This window comes from Vespa crabro, chromosome 1 (genome assembly GCF_910589235.1).
Source record: "Vespa crabro chromosome 1, iyVesCrab1.2, whole genome shotgun sequence".
NCBI classification, from domain to species: domain Eukaryota; kingdom Metazoa; phylum Arthropoda; class Insecta; order Hymenoptera; family Vespidae; genus Vespa; species Vespa crabro.
Window position 1 is genome coordinate 11,589,533 of NC_060955.1, and position 18,500 is coordinate 11,608,032.

An 18,500-nucleotide genomic window follows, 5' to 3' on the forward strand; every position below is an offset into this window, starting at 1 on the left:
CCTTGTTTCTTATCGTATATACGTTTTTTTGTTCATAATGGCGTACCATCGAAATACGAAATAATGAAATCTCATTCAAATTCAATTAGTTTATATTCTGTCGACGCAGAATAAAGATTACAACAAGAATATATCTTCCTGACTGTGTGTAAATAGAAGTTTTAACATGAAAATTGTCGAAAAATGAGATCGACAAATGCGAATTTTGTTAAATGCTGAGATAAAATCGTGAACACATTGAAATTACTCGTACCACAGTTTCAGAAATGTTTCCAATCAATTCGGACATTGTATTTCTGAAGATCAAACATTTATTTTATCTTGGAATCGAAGTTATAACCTTGTTTCATATTTTATATACGATTATTAGCACATAAAGAAGTATCATCGAAATACGAAATTTGAAATCTCAATCAATATCAATGCTTTTATATTCTATCGACGCAGAATATACAAAGGAACAAGAACATAAGTTTTTCACTATGTGTAAATACGAGTTTCAACATGAATATTGTAGAAAAATGAGATCGACACATGCGAATTTCGTTAATTGCAGAGCTTCAATCGTGAACACATTGAAATTACTCGTACCACAGCTTCAGAAATGTTTCCAATCAATTCGGACATTGTATTTCTGAAGATCAAACATTTATTTTATCTTGGAATCGAAGTTATAACCTTGTTTCATATTTTATATACGATTATTAGCTCATAAAGAAGTATCATCGAAATACGAAATTTGAAATCTCAATCAATATCAATGCTTTTATATTCTATCGACGCAGAATATACAAAGGAACAAGAACATAAGTTTTTCACTATGTGTAAATATGAGTTTCAACATGAATATTGTAGAAAAATGAGATCGACACATGCGAATTTCGTTAATTGCAGAGCTTCAATCGTGAAAACATTGAACTTACTCGTACCACAGCTTGAGAATTGTTTCCAATCGATTCGGACATTGTATTTCTGAAGATCAAACATCTATTTGATATTGGAATCGACGTTTTAACCTTGTTTCTTATCGTATATACGTTTTTTCGTTCATAATGGCGTACCATCGAAATACGAAATAATGAAATCTCATTCAAATTCAATTAGTTTATATTCTATCGACGCAGAATAAAGATTACAACAAGAATATATCTTCCTGACTGTGTGTAAATAGAAGTTTTAACATGAAAATTGTCGAAAAATGAGATCGACAAATGCGAATTTTGTTAAATGCTGAGATAAAATCGTGAACACATTGAAATTACTCGTACCACAGTTTCAGAAATGTTTCCAATCAATTCGGACATTGTATTTCTGAAGATCAAACATTTATTTTATCTTGGAATCGACGTTATAACCTTGTTTCATATGTTATATATGATTATTAGCTCATAAAGAAGTATCATCGAAATACGAAATTCGAAATCTCAATCAATATCAATGCTATTATATTCTATCGACGCAGAATATACAATGGAACAAGATCATAAGTTTGTCACTATGTGTAAATACGAGTTTCAACATGAATATTGTAGAAAAATGAGATCGACACATGCGAATTTCGTTAATTGCTGAGATTTAATCGTGAAAGCATTTAACTAACTCGTACCACAGCTTGAGAATTGTTTCCAATCGATTCGGACATTGTATTTCTGAAGATCAAACATCTATTTGATATTAGAATCGACGTTTTAACCTTGTTTCTTATCGTATATACGTTTTTTCGTTCATAATGGCGTACCATCGAAATACGAAATAATGAAATCTCATTCAAATTCAATTAGTTTATATTCTGTCGACGCAGAATAAAGATTACAACAAGAATATATCTTCCTGACTGCGTGTAAATAGAAGTTTCAACATGAAAATTGTCGAAAAATGAGATCCACAAATGCGAATTTTGTTAAATGCTGAGATAAAATCGTGAACACATTGAAATTACTCGTACCACAGCTTCAGAAATGTTTCCAATCAATTCGGACATTGTATTTCTGAAGATCAAACATTTATTTTATCTTGGAATCGACGTTATAACCTTGTTTCATATGTTATATATGATTATTAGCTCATAAAGAAGTATCATCGAAATACGAAATTTGAAATCTCAATCAATATCAATGCTATTATATTCTATCGACGCAGAATATACAATGGAACAAGATCATAAGTTTGTCACTATGTGTAAATACGAGTTTCAACATGAATATTGTAGAAAAATGAGATCGATACATGCGAATTTCGTTAATTGCTGAGATTTAATCGTGAAAGCATTTAACTAACTCGTACCACAGCTTGAGAATTGTTTCCAATCGATTCGGACATTGTATTTCTGAAGATCAAACATCTATTTGATATTAGAATCGACGTTTTAACCTTGTTTCTTATCGTATATACGTTTTTTCGTTCATAATGGCGTACCATCGAAATACGAAATAATGAAATCTCATTCAAATTCAATTAGTTTATATTCTGTCGACGCAGAATAAAGATTACAACAAGAATATATCTTCCTGACTGTGTGTAAATAGAAGTTTTAACATGAAAATTGTCGAAAAATGAGATCGACAAATGCGAATTTTGTTAAATGCTGAGATAAAATCGTGAACACATTGAAATTACTCGTACCACAGCTTCAGAAATGTTTCCAATCAATTCGGACATTGTATTTCTGAAGATCAAACATTTATTTTATCTTGGAATCGAAGTTATAACCTTGTTTCATATTTTATATACGATTATTAGCTCATAAAGAAGTATCATCGAAATACGAAATTTGAAATCTCAATCAATATCAATGCTTTTATATTCTATCGACGCAGAATATACAAAGGAACAAGAACATAAGTTTGTCACTATGTGTAAATACGAGTTTCAACATGAATATTGTAGAAAAATGAGATCGACACATGCGAATTTCGTTAATTGCAGAGCTTCAATCGTGAAAACATTGAACTTACTCGTACCACAGCTTGAGAATTGTTTCCAATCGATTCGGACATTGTATTTCTGAAGATCAAACATCTATTTGATATTGGAATCGACGTTTTAACCTTGTTTCTTATCGTATATACGTTTTTTCGTTCATAATGGCGTACCATCGAAATACGAAATAATGAAATCTCATTCAAATTCAATTAGTTTATATTCTATCGACGCAGAATAAAGATTACAACAAGAATATATCTTCCTGACTGTGTGTAAATAGAAGTTTTAACATGAAAATTGTCGAAAAATGAGATCGACAAATGCGAATTTTGTTAAATGCTGAGATAAAATCGTGAACACATTGAAATTACTCGTACCACAGTTTCAGAAATGTTTCCAATCAATTCGGACATTGTATTTCTGAAGATCAAACATTTATTTTATCTTGGAATCGACGTTATAACCTTGTTTCATATGTTATATATGATTATTAGCTCATAAAGAAGTATCATCGAAATACGAAATTTGAAATCTCAATCAATATCAATGCTATTATATTCTATCGACGCAGAATATACAATGGAACAAGATCATAAGTTTGTCACTATGTGTAAATACGAGTTTCAACATGAATATTGTAGAAAAAAGAGATCGACACATGCGAATTTCGTTAATTGCTGAGATTTAATCGTGAAAGCATTTAACTAACTCGTACCACAGCTTGAGAATTGTTTCCAATCGATTCGGACATTGTATTTCTGAAGATCAAACATCTATTTGATATTAGAATCGACGTTTTAACCTTGTTTCTTATCGTATATACGTTTTTTCGTTCATAATGGCGTACCATCGAAATACGAAATAATGAAATCTCATTCAAATTCAATTAGTTTATATTCTGTCGACGCAGAATAAAGATTACAACAAGAATATATCTTCCTGACTGTGTGTAAATAGAAGTTTTAACATGAAAATTGTCGAAAAATGAGATCGACAAATGCGAATTTTGTTAAATGCTGAGATAAAATCGTGAACACATTGAAATTACTCGTACCACAGCTTCAGAAATGTTTCCAATCAATTCGGACATTGTATTTCTGAAGATCAAACATTTATTTTATCTTGGAATCGAAGTTATAACCTTGTTTCATATTTTATATACGATTATTAGCTCATAAAGAAGTATCATCGAAATACGAAATTTGAAATCTCAATCAATATCAATGCTTTTATATTCTATCGACGCAGAATATACAAAGGAACAAGAACATAAGTTTTTCACTATGTGTAAATACGAGTTTCAACATGAATATTGTAGAAAAATGAGATCGACACATGCGAATTTCGTTAATTGCAGAGCTTCAATCGTGAAAACATTGAACTTACTCGTACCACAGCTTGAGAATTGTTTCCAATCGATTCGGACATTGTATTTCTGAAGATCAAACATCTATTTGATATTGGAATCGACGTTTTAACCTTGTTTCTTATCGTATATACGTTTTTTCGTTCATAATGGCGTACCATCGAAATACGAAATAATGAAATCTCATTCAAATTCAATTAGTTTATATTCTATCGACGCAGAATAAAGATTACAACAAGAATATATCTTCCTGACTGTGTGTAAATAGAAGTTTTAACATGAAAATTGTCGAAAAATGAGATCGACAAATGCGAATTTTGTTAGATGCTGAGATAAAATCGTGAACACATTGAAATTACTCGTACCACAGTTTCAGAAATGTTTCCAATCAATTCGGACATTGTATTTCTGAAGATCAAACATTTATTTTATCTTGGAATCGACGTTATAACCTTGTTTCATATGTTATATATGATTATTAGCTCATAAAGAAGTATCATCGAAATACGAAATTTGAAATCTCAATCAATATCAATGCTATTATATTCTATCGACGCAGAATATACAATGGAACAAGATCATAAGTTTGTCACTATGTGTAAATACGAGTTTCAACATGAATATTGTAGAAAAATGAGATCGACACATGCGAATTTCGTTAATTGCTGAGATTTAATCGTGAAAGCATTTAACTAACTCGTACCACAGCTTGAGAATTGTTTCCAATCGATTCGGACATTGTATTTCTGAAGATCAAACATCTATTTGATATTAGAATCGACGTTTTAACCTTGTTTCTTATCGTATATACGTTTTTTCGTTCATAATGGCGTACCATCGAAATACGAAATAATGAAATCTCATTCAAATTCAATTCGTTTATATTCTGTCGACGCAGAATAAAGATTACAACAAGAATATATCTTCCTGACTGTGTGTAAATAGAAGTTTTAACATGAAAATTGTCGAAAAATGAGATCGACAAATGCGAATTTTGTTAAATGCTGAGATAAAATCGTGAACACATTGAAATTACTCGTACCACAGCTTCAGAAATGTTTCCAATCAATTCGGACATTGTATTTCTGAAGATCAAACATTTATTTTATCTTGGAATCGAAGTTATAACCTTGTTTCATATTTTATATACGATTATTAGCACATAAAGAAGTATCATCGAAATACGAAATTTGAAATCTCAATCAATATCAATGCTTTTATATTCTATCGACGCAGAATATACAAAGGAACAAGAACATAAGTTTGTCACTATGTGTAAATACGAGTTTCAACATGAATATTGTAGAAAAATGAGATCGACACATGCGAATTTCGTTAATTGCTGAGATTTAATCGTGAACACATTGAAATTACTCGTACCACAGCTTCAGAAATGTTTCCAATCAATTCGGACATTGTATTTCTGAAGATCAAACATTTATTTTATCTTGGAATCGAAGTTATAACCTTGTTTCATATTTTATATACGATTATTAGCTCATAAAGAAGTATCATCGAAATACGAAATTTGAAATCTCAATCAATATCAATGCTTTTATATTCTATCGACGCAGAATATACAAAGGAACAAGAACATAAGTTTTTCACTATGTGTAAATATGAGTTTCAACATGAATATTGTAGAAAAATGAGATCGACACATGCGAATTTCGTTAATTGCAGAGCTTCAATCGTGAAAACATTGAACTTACTCGTACCACAGCTTGAGAATTGTTTCCAATCGATTCGGACATTGTATTTCTGAAGATCAAACATCTATTTGATATTGGAATCGACGTTTTAACCTTGTTTCTTATCGTATATACGTTTTTTCGTTCATAATGGCGTACCATCGAAATACGAAATAATGAAATCTCATTCAAATTCAATTAGTTTATATTCTATCGACGCAGAATAAAGATTACAACAAGAATATATCTTCCTGACTGTGTGTAAATAGAAGTTTTAACATGAAAATTGTCGAAAAATGAGATCGACAAATGCGAATTTTGTTAAATGCTGAGATAAAATCGTGAACACATTGAAATTACTCGTACCACAGTTTCAGAAATGTTTCCAATCAATTCGGACATTGTATTTCTGAAGATCAAACATTTATTTTATCTTGGAATCGACGTTATAACCTTGTTTCATATGTTATATATGATTATTAGCTCATAAAGAAGTATCATCGAAATACGAAATTCGAAATCTCAATCAATATCAATGCTATTATATTCTATCGACGCAGAATATACAATGGAACAAGATCATAAGTTTGTCACTATGTGTAAATACGAGTTTCAACATGAATATTGTAGAAAAATGAGATCGACACATGCGAATTTCGTTAATTGCTGAGATTTAATCGTGAAAGCATTTAACTAACTCGTACCACAGCTTGAGAATTGTTTCCAATCGATTCGGACATTGTATTTCTGAAGATCAAACATCTATTTGATATTAGAATCGACGTTTTAACCTTGTTTCTTATCGTATATACGTTTTTTCGTTCATAATGGCGTACCATCGAAATACGAAATAATGAAATCTCATTCAAATTCAATTAGTTTATATTCTGTCGACGCAGAATAAAGATTACAACAAGAATATATCTTCCTGACTGCGTGTAAATAGAAGTTTCAACATGAAAATTGTCGAAAAATGAGATCCACAAATGCGAATTTTGTTAAATGCTGAGATAAAATCGTGAACACATTGAAATTACTCGTACCACAGCTTCAGAAATGTTTCCAATCAATTCGGACATTGTATTTCTGAAGATCAAACATTTATTTTATCTTGGAATCGACGTTATAACCTTGTTTCATATGTTATATATGATTATTAGCTCATAAAGAAGTATCATCGAAATACGAAATTTGAAATCTCAATCAATATCAATGCTATTATATTCTATCGACGCAGATTATACAATGGAACAAGATCATAAGTTTGTCACTATGTGTAAATACGAGTTTCAACATGAATATTGTAGAAAAATGAGATCGATACATGCGAATTTCGTTAATTGCTGAGATTTAATCGTGAAAGCATTTAACTAACTCGTACCACAGCTTGAGAATTGTTTCCAATCGATTCGGACATTGTATTTCTGAAGATCAAACATCTATTTGATATTAGAATCGACGTTTTAACCTTGTTTCTTATCGTATATACGTTTTTTCGTTCATAATGGCGTACCATCGAAATACGAAATAATGAAATCTCATTCAAATTCAATTAGTTTATATTCTGTCGACGCAGAATAAAGATTACAACAAGAATATATCTTCCTGACTGTGTGTAAATAGAAGTTTTAACATGAAAATTGTCGAAAAATGAGATCGACAAATGCGAATTTTGTTAAATGCTGAGATAAAATCGTGAACACATTGAAATTACTCGTACCACAGCTTCAGAAATGTTTCCAATCAATTCGGACATTGTATTTCTGAAGATCAAACATTTATTTTATCTTGGAATCGAAGTTATAACCTTGTTTCATATTTTATATACGATTATTAGCTCATAAAGAAGTATCATCGAAATACGAAATTTGAAATCTCAATCAATATCAATGCTTTTATATTCTATCGACGCAGAATATACAAAGGAACAAGAACATAAGTTTTTCACTATGTGTAAATACGAGTTTCAACATGAATATTGTAGAAAAATGAGATCGACACATGCGAATTTCGTTAATTGCAGAGCTTCAATCGTGATAACATTGAACTTACTCGTACCACAGCTTGAGAATTGTTTCCAATCGATTCGGACATTGTATTTCTGAAGATCAAACATCTATTTGATATTGGAATCGACGTTTTAACCTTGTTTCTTATCGTATATACGTTTTTTCGTTCATAATGGCGTACCATCGAAATACGAAATAATGAAATCTCATTCAAATTCAATTAGTTTATATTCTATCGACGCAGAATAAAGATTACAACAAGAATATATCTTCCTGACTGTGTGTAAATAGAAGTTTTAACATGAAAATTGTCGAAAAATGAGATCGACAAATGCGAATTTTGTTAAATGCTGAGATAAAATCGTGAACACATTGAAATTACTCGTACCACAGTTTCAGAAATGTTTCCAATCAATTCGGACATTGTATTTCTGAAGATCAAACATTTATTTTATCTTGGAATCGACGTTATAACCTTGTTTCATATGTTATATATGATTATTAGCTCATAAAGAAGTATCATCGAAATACGAAATTTGAAATCTCAATCAATATCAATGCTATTATATTCTATCGACGCAGAATATACAATGGAACAAGATCATAAGTTTGTCACTATGTGTAAATACGAGTTTCAACATGAATATTGTAGAAAAAAGAGATCGACACATGCGAATTTCGTTAATTGCTGAGATTTAATCGTGAAAGCATTTAACTAACTCGTACCACAGCTTGAGAATTGTTTCCAATCGATTCGGACATTGTATTTCTGAAGATCAAACATCTATTTGATATTAGAATCGACGTTTTAACCTTGTTTCTTATCGTATATACGTTTTTTCGTTCATAATGGCGTACCATCGAAATACGAAATAATGAAATCTCATTCAAATTCAATTAGTTTATATTCTGTCGACGCAGAATAAAGATTACAACAAGAATATATCTTCCTGACTGTGTGTAAATAGAAGTTTTAACATGAAAATTGTCGAAAAATGAGATCGACAAATGCGAATTTTGTTAAATGCTGAGATAAAATCGTGAACACATTGAAATTACTCGTACCACAGCTTCAGAAATGTTTCCAATCAATTCGGACATTGTATTTCTGAAGATCCAACATTTATTTTATCTTGGAATCGAAGTTATAACCTTGTTTCATATTTTATATACGATTATTAGCTCATAAAGAAGTATCATCGAAATACGAAATTTGAAATCTCAATCAATATCAATGCTTTTATATTCTATCGACGCAGAATATACAAAGGAACAAGAACATAAGTTTTTCACTATGTGTAAATACGAGTTTCAACATGAATATTGTAGAAAAATGAGATCGACACATGCGAATTTCGTTAATTGCAGAGCTTCAATCGTGAAAACATTGAACTTACTCGTACCACAGCTTGAGAATTGTTTCCAATCGATTCGGACATTGTATTTCTGAAGATCAAACATCTATTTGATATTGGAATCGACGTTTTAACCTTGTTTCTTATCGTATATACGTTTTTTCGTTCATAATGGCGTACCATCGAAATACGAAATAATGAAATCTCATTCAAATTCAATTAGTTTATATTCTATCGACGCAGAATAAAGATTACAACAAGAATATATCTTCCTGACTGTGTGTAAATAGAAGTTTTAACATGAAAATTGTCGAAAAATGAGATCGACAAATGCGAATTTTGTTAAATGCTGAGATAAAATCGTGAACACATTGAAATTACTCGTACCACAGTTTCAGAAATGTTTCCAATCAATTCGGACATTGTATTTCTGAAGATCAAACATTTATTTTATCTTGGAATCGACGTTATAACCTTGTTTCATATGTTATATATGATTATTAGCTCATAAAGAAGTATCATCGAAATACGAAATTTGAAATCTCAATCAATATCAATGCTATTATATTCTATCGACGCAGAATATACAATGGAACAAGATCATAAGTTTGTCACTATGTGTAAATACGAGTTTCAACATGAATATTGTAGAAAAATGAGATCGACACATGCGAATTTCGTTAATTGCTGAGATTTAATCGTGAAAGCATTTAACTAACTCGTACCACAGCTTGAGAATTGTTTCCAATCGATTCGGACATTGTATTTCTGAAGATCAAACATCTATTTGATATTAGAATCGACGTTTTAACCTTGTTTCTTATCGTATATACGTTTTTTCGTTCATAATGGCGTACCATCGAAATACGAAATAATGAAATCTCATTCAAATTCAATTCGTTTATATTCTGTCGACGCAGAATAAAGATTACAACAAGAATATATCTTCCTGACTGTGTGTAAATAGAAGTTTTAACATGAAAATTGTCGAAAAATGAGATCGACAAATGCGAATTTTGTTAAATGCTGAGATAAAATCGTGAACACATTGAAATTACTCGTACCACAGCTTCAGAAATGTTTCCAATCAATTCGGACATTGTATTTCTGAAGATCAAACATTTATTTTATCTTGGAATCGAAGTTATAACCTTGTTTCATATTTTATATACGATTATTAGCACATAAAGAAGTATCATCGAAATACGAAATTTGAAATCTCAATCAATATCAATGCTTTTATATTCTATCGACGCAGAATATACAAAGGAACAAGAACATAAGTTTTTCACTATGTGTAAATACGAGTTTCAACATGAATATTGTAGAAAAATGAGATCGACACATGCGAATTTCGTTAATTGCAGAGATTTAATCGTGAACACATTGAAATTACTCGTACCACAGCTTCAGAAATGTTTCCAATCAATTCGGACATTGTATTTCTGAAGATCAAACATTTATTTTATCTTGGAATCGAAGTTATAACCTTGTTTCATATTTTATATACGATTATTAGCTCATAAAGAAGTATCATCGAAATACGAAATTTGAAATCTCAATCAATATCAATGCTTTTATATTCTATCGACGCAGAATATACAAAGGAACAAGAACATAAGTTTTTCACTATGTGTAAATATGAGTTTCAACATGAATATTGTAGAAAAATGAGATCGACACATGCGAATTTCGTTAATTGCAGAGCTTCAATCGTGAAAACATTGAACTTACTCGTACCACAGCTTGAGAATTGTTTCCAATCGATTCGGACATTGTATTTCTGAAGATCAAACATCTATTTGATATTGGAATCGACGTTTTAACCTTGTTTCTTATCGTATATACGTTTTTTCGTTCATAATGGCGTACCATCGAAATACGAAATAATGAAATCTCATTCAAATTCAATTAGTTTATATTCTGTCGACGCAGAATAAAGATTACAACAAGAATATATCTTCCTGACTGTGTGTAAATAGAAGTTTTAACATGAAAATTGTCGAAAAATGAGATCGACAAATGCGAATTTTGTTAAATGCTGAGATAAAATCGTGAACACATTGAAATTACTCGTACCACAGTTTCAGAAATGTTTCCAATCAATTCGGACATTGTATTTCTGAAGATCAAACATTTATTTTATCTTGGAATCGACGTTATAACCTTGTTTCATATGTTATATATGATTATTAGCTCATAAAGAAGTATCATCGAAATACGAAATTTGAAATCTCAATCAATATCAATGCTATTATATTCTATCGACGCAGAATATACAATGGAACAAGATCATAAGTTTGTCACTATGTGTAAATACGAGTTTCAACATGAATATTGTAGAAAAATGAGATCGACACATGCGAATTTCGTTAATTGCTGAGATTTAATCGTGAAAGCATTTAACTAACTCGTACCACAGCTTGAGAATTGTTTCCAATCGATTCGGACATTGTATTTCTGAAGATCAAACATCTATTTGATATTAGAATCGACGTTTTAACCTTGTTTCTTATCGTATATACGTTTTTTCGTTCATAATGGCGTACCATCGAAATACGAAATAATGAAATCTCATTCAAATTCAATTCGTTTATATTCTGTCGACGCAGAATAAAGATTACAACAAGAATATATCTTCCTGACTGTGTGTAAATAGAAGTTTTAACATGAAAATTGTCGAAAAATGAGATCGACAAATGCGAATTTTGTTAAATGCTGAGATAAAATCGTGAACACATTGAAATTACTCGTACCACAGCTTCAGAAATGTTTCCAATCAATTCGGACATTGTATTTCTGAAGATCAAACATTTATTTTATCTTGGAATCGAAGTTATAACCTTGTTTCATATTTTATATACGATTATTAGCACATAAAGAAGTATCATCGAAATACGAAATTTGAAATCTCAATCAATATCAATGCTTTTATATTCTATCGACGCAGAATATACAAAGGAACAAGAACATAAGTTTTTCACTATGTGTAAATACGAGTTTCAACATGAATATTGTAGAAAAATGAGATCGACACATGCGAATTTCGTTAATTGCAGAGCTTCAATCGTGAACACATTGAAATTACTCGTACCACAGCTTCAGAAATGTTTCCAATCAATTCGGACATTGTATTTCTGAAGATCAAACATTTATTTTATCTTGGAATCGAAGTTATAACCTTGTTTCATATTTTATATACGATTATTAGCTCATAAAGAAGTATCATCGAAATACGAAATTTGAAATCTCAATCAATATCAATGCTTTTATATTCTATCGACGCAGAATATACAAAGGAACAAGAACATAAGTTTTTCACTATGTGTAAATATGAGTTTCAACATGAATATTGTAGAAAAATGAGATCGACACATGCGAATTTCGTTAATTGCAGAGCTTCAATCGTGAAAACATTGAACTTACTCGTACCACAGCTTGAGAATTGTTTCCAATCGATTCGGACATTGTATTTCTGAAGATCAAACATCTATTTGATATTGGAATCGACGTTTTAACCTTGTTTCTTATCGTATATACGTTTTTTCGTTCATAATGGCGTACCATCGAAATACGAAATAATGAAATCTCATTCAAATTCAATTAGTTTATATTCTATCGACGCAGAATAAAGATTACAACAAGAATATATCTTCCTGACTGTGTGTAAATAGAAGTTTTAACATGAAAATTGTCGAAAAATGAGATCGACAAATGCGAATTTTGTTAAATGCTGAGATAAAATCGTGAACACATTGAAATTACTCGTACCACAGTTTCAGAAATGTTTCCAATCAATTCGGACATTGTATTTCTGAAGATCAAACATTTATTTTATCTTGGAATCGACGTTATAACCTTGTTTCATATGTTATATATGATTATTAGCTCATAAAGAAGTATCATCGAAATACGAAATTTGAAATCTCAATCAATATCAATGCTATTATATTCTATCGACGCAGAATATACAATGGAACAAGATCATAAGTTTGTCACTATGTGTAAATACGAGTTTCAACATGAATATTGTAGAAAAATGAGATCGAAACATGCGAATTTCGTTAATTGCTGAGATTTAATCGTGAAAGCATTTAACTAACTCGTACCACAGCTTGAGAATTGTTTCCAATCGATTCGGACATTGTATTTCTGAAGATCAAACATCTATTTGATATTAGAATCGACGTTTTAACCTTGTTTCTTATCGTATATACGTTTTTTCGTTCATAATGGCGTACCATCGAAATACGAAATAATGAAATCTCATTCAAATTCAATTAGTTTATATTCTGTCGACGCAGAATAAAGATTACAACAAGAATAAATCTTCCTGACTGTGTGTAAATAGAAGTTTTAACATGAAAATTGTCGAAAAATGAGATCGACAAATGCGAATTTTGTTAAATGCTGAGATAAAATCGTGAACACATTGAAATTACTCGTACCACAGCTTCAGAAATGTTTCCAATCAATTCGGACATTGTATTTCTGAAGATCAAACATTTATTTTATCTTGGAATCGAAGTTATAACCTTGTTTCATATTTTATATACGATTATTAGCACATAAAGAAGTATCATCGAAATACGAAATTTGAAATCTCAATCAATATCAATGCTTTTATATTCTATCGACGCAGAATATACAAAGGAACAAGAACATAAGTTTTTCACTATGTGTAAATACGAGTTTCAACATGAATATTGTAGAAAAATGAGATCGACACATGCGAATTTCGTTAATTGCAGAGCTTCAATCGTGAACACATTGAAATTACTCGTACCACAGCTTCAGAAATGTTTCCAATCAATTCGGACATTGTATTTCTGAAGATCAAACATTTATTTTATCTTGGAATCGACGTTATAACCTTGTTTCATATTTTATATACGATTATTAGCTCATAAAGAAGTATCATCGAAATACGAAATTTGAAATCTCAATCAATATCAATGCTTTTATATTCTATCGACGCAGAATATACAAAGGAACAAGAACATAAGTTTTTCACTATGTGTAAATACGAGTTTCAACATGAATATTGTAGAAAAATGAGATCGACACATGCGAATTTCGTTAATTGCAGAGCTTCAATCGTGAAAACATTGAACTTACTCGTACCACAGCTTGAGAATTGTTTCCAATCGATTCGGACATTGTATTTCTGAAGATCAAACATCTATTTGATATTGGAATCGACGTTTTAACCTTGTTTCTTATCGTATATACGTTTTTTCGTTCATAATGGCGTACCATCGAAATACGAAATAATGAAATCTCATTCAAATTCAATTAGTTTATATTCTATCGACGCAGAATAAAGATTACAACAAGAATATATCTTCCTGACTGTGTGTAAATAGAAGTTTTAACATGAAAATTGTCGAAAAATGAGATCGACAAATGCGAATTTTGTTAAATGCTGAGATAAAATCGTGAACACATTGAAATTACTCGTACCACAGTTTCAGAAATGTTTCCAATCAATTCGGACATTGTATTTCTGAAGATCAAACATTTATTTTATCTTGGAATCGACGTTATAACCTTGTTTCATATGTTATATATGATTATTAGCTCATAAAGAAGTATCATCGAAATACGAAATTTGAAATCTCAATCAATATCAATGCTATTATATTCTATCGACGCAGAATATACAATGGAACAAGATCATAAGTTTGTCACTATGTGTAAATACGAGTTTCAACATGAATATTGTAGAAAAATGAGATCGACACATGCGAATTTCGTTAATTGCTGAGATTTAATCGTGAAAGCATTTAACTAACTCGTACCACAGCTTGAGAATTGTTTCCAATCGATTCGGACATTGTATTTCTGAAGATCAAACATCTATTTGATATTAGAATCGACGTTTTATCCTTGTTTCTTATCGTATATACGTTTTTTCGTTCATAATGGCGTACCATCGAAATACGAAATAATGAAATCTCATTCAAATTCAATTAGTTTATATTCTGTCGACGCAGAATAAAGATTACAACAAGAATATATCTTCCTGACTGTGTGTAAATAGAAGTTTTAACATGAAAATTGTCGAAAAATGAGATCGACAAATGCGAATTTTGTTAAATGCTGAGATAAAATCGTGAACACATTGAAATTACTCGTACCACAGCTTCAGAAATGTTTCCAATCAATTCGGACATTGTATTTCTGAAGATCAAACATTTATTTTATCTTGGAATCGAAGTTATAACCTTGTTTCATATTTTATATACGATTATTAGCACATAAAGAAGTATCATCGAAATACGAAATTTGAAATCTCAATCAATATCAATGCTTTTATATTCTATCGACGCAGAATATACAAAGGAACAAGAACATAAGTTTTTCACTATGTGTAAATACGAGTTTCAACATGAATATTGTAGAAAAATGAGATCGACACATGCGAATTTCGTTAATTGCAGAGCTTCAATCGTGAAAACATTGAACTTACTCGTACCACAGCTTGAGAAATGCTTCCAATCGATTCGGACATTGTATTTCTGAAGGTCATACATCCATTTTATCTTGGAATCGACGTTATAACCTTGTTTCATATGTTATATATGATTATTAGCTCATAAAGAAGTATCATCGAAATACGAAATTTGAAATCTCAATCAATATCAATGCTATTATATTCTATCGACGCAGAATATACAATGGAACAAGATCATAAGTTTGTCACTATGTGTAAATACGAGTTTCAACATGAATATTGTAGAAAAATGAGATCGACACATGCGAATTTCGTTAATTGCTGAGATTTAATCGTGAAAGCATTTAACTAACTCGTACCACAGCTTGAGAATTGTTTCCAATCGATTCGGACATTGTATTTCTGAAGATCAAACATCTATTTGATATTAGAATCGACGTTTTAACCTTGTTTCTTATCGTATATACGTTTTTTCGTTCATAATGGCGTACCATCGAAATACGAAATAATGAAATCTCATTCAAATTCAATTAGTTTATATTCTGTCGACGCAGAATAAAGATTACAACAAGAATATATCTTCCTGACTGTGTGTAATTAGAAGTTTTAACATGAAAATTGTCGAAAAATGAGATCGACAAATGCGAATTTTGTTAAATGCTGAGATAAAATCGTGAACACATTGAAATTACTCGTACCACAGCTTCAGAAATGTTTCCAATCAATTCGGACATTGTATTTCTGAAGATCAAACATTTATTTTATCTTGGAATCGAAGTTATAACCTTGTTTCATATTTTATATACGATTATTAGCACATAAAGAAGTATCATCGAAATACGAAATTTGAAATCTCAATCAATATCAATGCTTTTATATTCTATCGACGCAGAATATACAAAGGAACAAGAACATAAGTTTTTCACTATGTGTAAATACGAGTTTCAACATGAATATTGTAGAAAAATGAGATCGACACATGCGAATTTCGTTAATTGCTGAGATTTAATCGTGAAAGCATTTAACTAACTCGTACCACAGCTTGAGAATTGTTTCCAATCGATTCGGACATTGTATTTCTGAAGATCAAACATCTATTTGATATTAGAATCGACGTTTTAACCTTGTTTCTTATCGTATATACGTTTTTTCGTTCATAATGGCGTACCATCGAAATACGAAATAATGAAATCTCATTCAAATTCAATTAGTTTATATTCTATCGACGCAGAATAAAGATTACAACAAGAATATATCTTCCTGACTGTGTGTAAATAGAAGTTTTAACATGAAAATTGTCGAAAAATGAGATCGACAAATGCGAATTTTGTTAAATGCTGAGATAAAATCGTGAACACATTGAAATTACTCGTACCACAGTTTCAGAAATGTTTCCAATCAATTCGGACATTGTATTTCTGAAGATCAAACATTTATTTTATCTTGGAATCGACGTTATAACCTTGTTTCATATGTTATATATGATTATTAGCTCATAAAGAAGTATCATCGAAATACGAAATTTGAAATCTCAATCAATATCAATGCTATTATATTCTATCGACGCAGAATATACAATGGAACAAGATCATAAGTTTGTCACTATGTGTAAATACGAGTTTCAACATGAATATTGTAGAAAAATGAGATCGACACATGCGAATTTCGTTAATTGCTGAGATTTAATCGTGAAAGCATTTAACTAACTCGTACCACAGCTTGAGAATTGTTTCCAATCGATTCGGACATTGTATTTCTGAAGATCAAACATCTATTTGATATTAGAATCGACGTTTTAACCTTGTTTCTTATCGTATATACGTTTCTTCGTTCATAATGGCGTACCATCGAAATACGAAATAATGAAATCTCATTCAAATTCAATTAGTTTATATTCTGTCGACGCAGAATAAAGATTACAACAAGAATATATCTTCCTGACTGTGTGTAAATAGAAGTTTTAACATGAAAATTGTCGAAAAATGAGATCGACAAATGCGAATTTTGTTAAATGCTGAGATAAAATCGTGAACACATTGAAATTACTCGTACCACAGCTTCAGAAATGTTTCCAATCAATTCGGACATTGTATTTCTGAAGATCAAACATTTATTTTATCTTGGAATCGAAGTTATAACCTTGTTTCATATTTTATATACGATTATTAGCACATAAAGAATTATCATCGAAATACGAAATTTGAAATCTCAATCAATATCAATGCTTTTATATTCTATCGACGCAGAATATACAAAGGAACAAGAACATAAGTTTTTCACTATGTGTAAATACGAGTTTCAACATGAATATTGTAGAAAAATGAGATCGACACATGCGAATTTCGTTAATTGCAGAGCTTCAATCGTGAAAACATTGAACTTACTCGTACCACAGCTTGAGAAATGTTTCCAATCGATTCGGACATTGTATTTCTGAAGATCATACATCCATTTTATCTTGGAATCGACGTTATAACCTTGTTTCATATGTTATATATGATTATTAGCTCATAAAGAAGTATCATCGAAATACGAAATTTGAAATCTCAATCAATATCAATGCTATTATATTCTATCGACGCAGAATATACAATGGAACAAGATCATAAGTTTGTCACAATGTGTAAATACGAGTTTCAACATGAATATTGTAGAAAAATGAGATCGACACATGCGAATTTCGTTAATTGCTGAGATTTA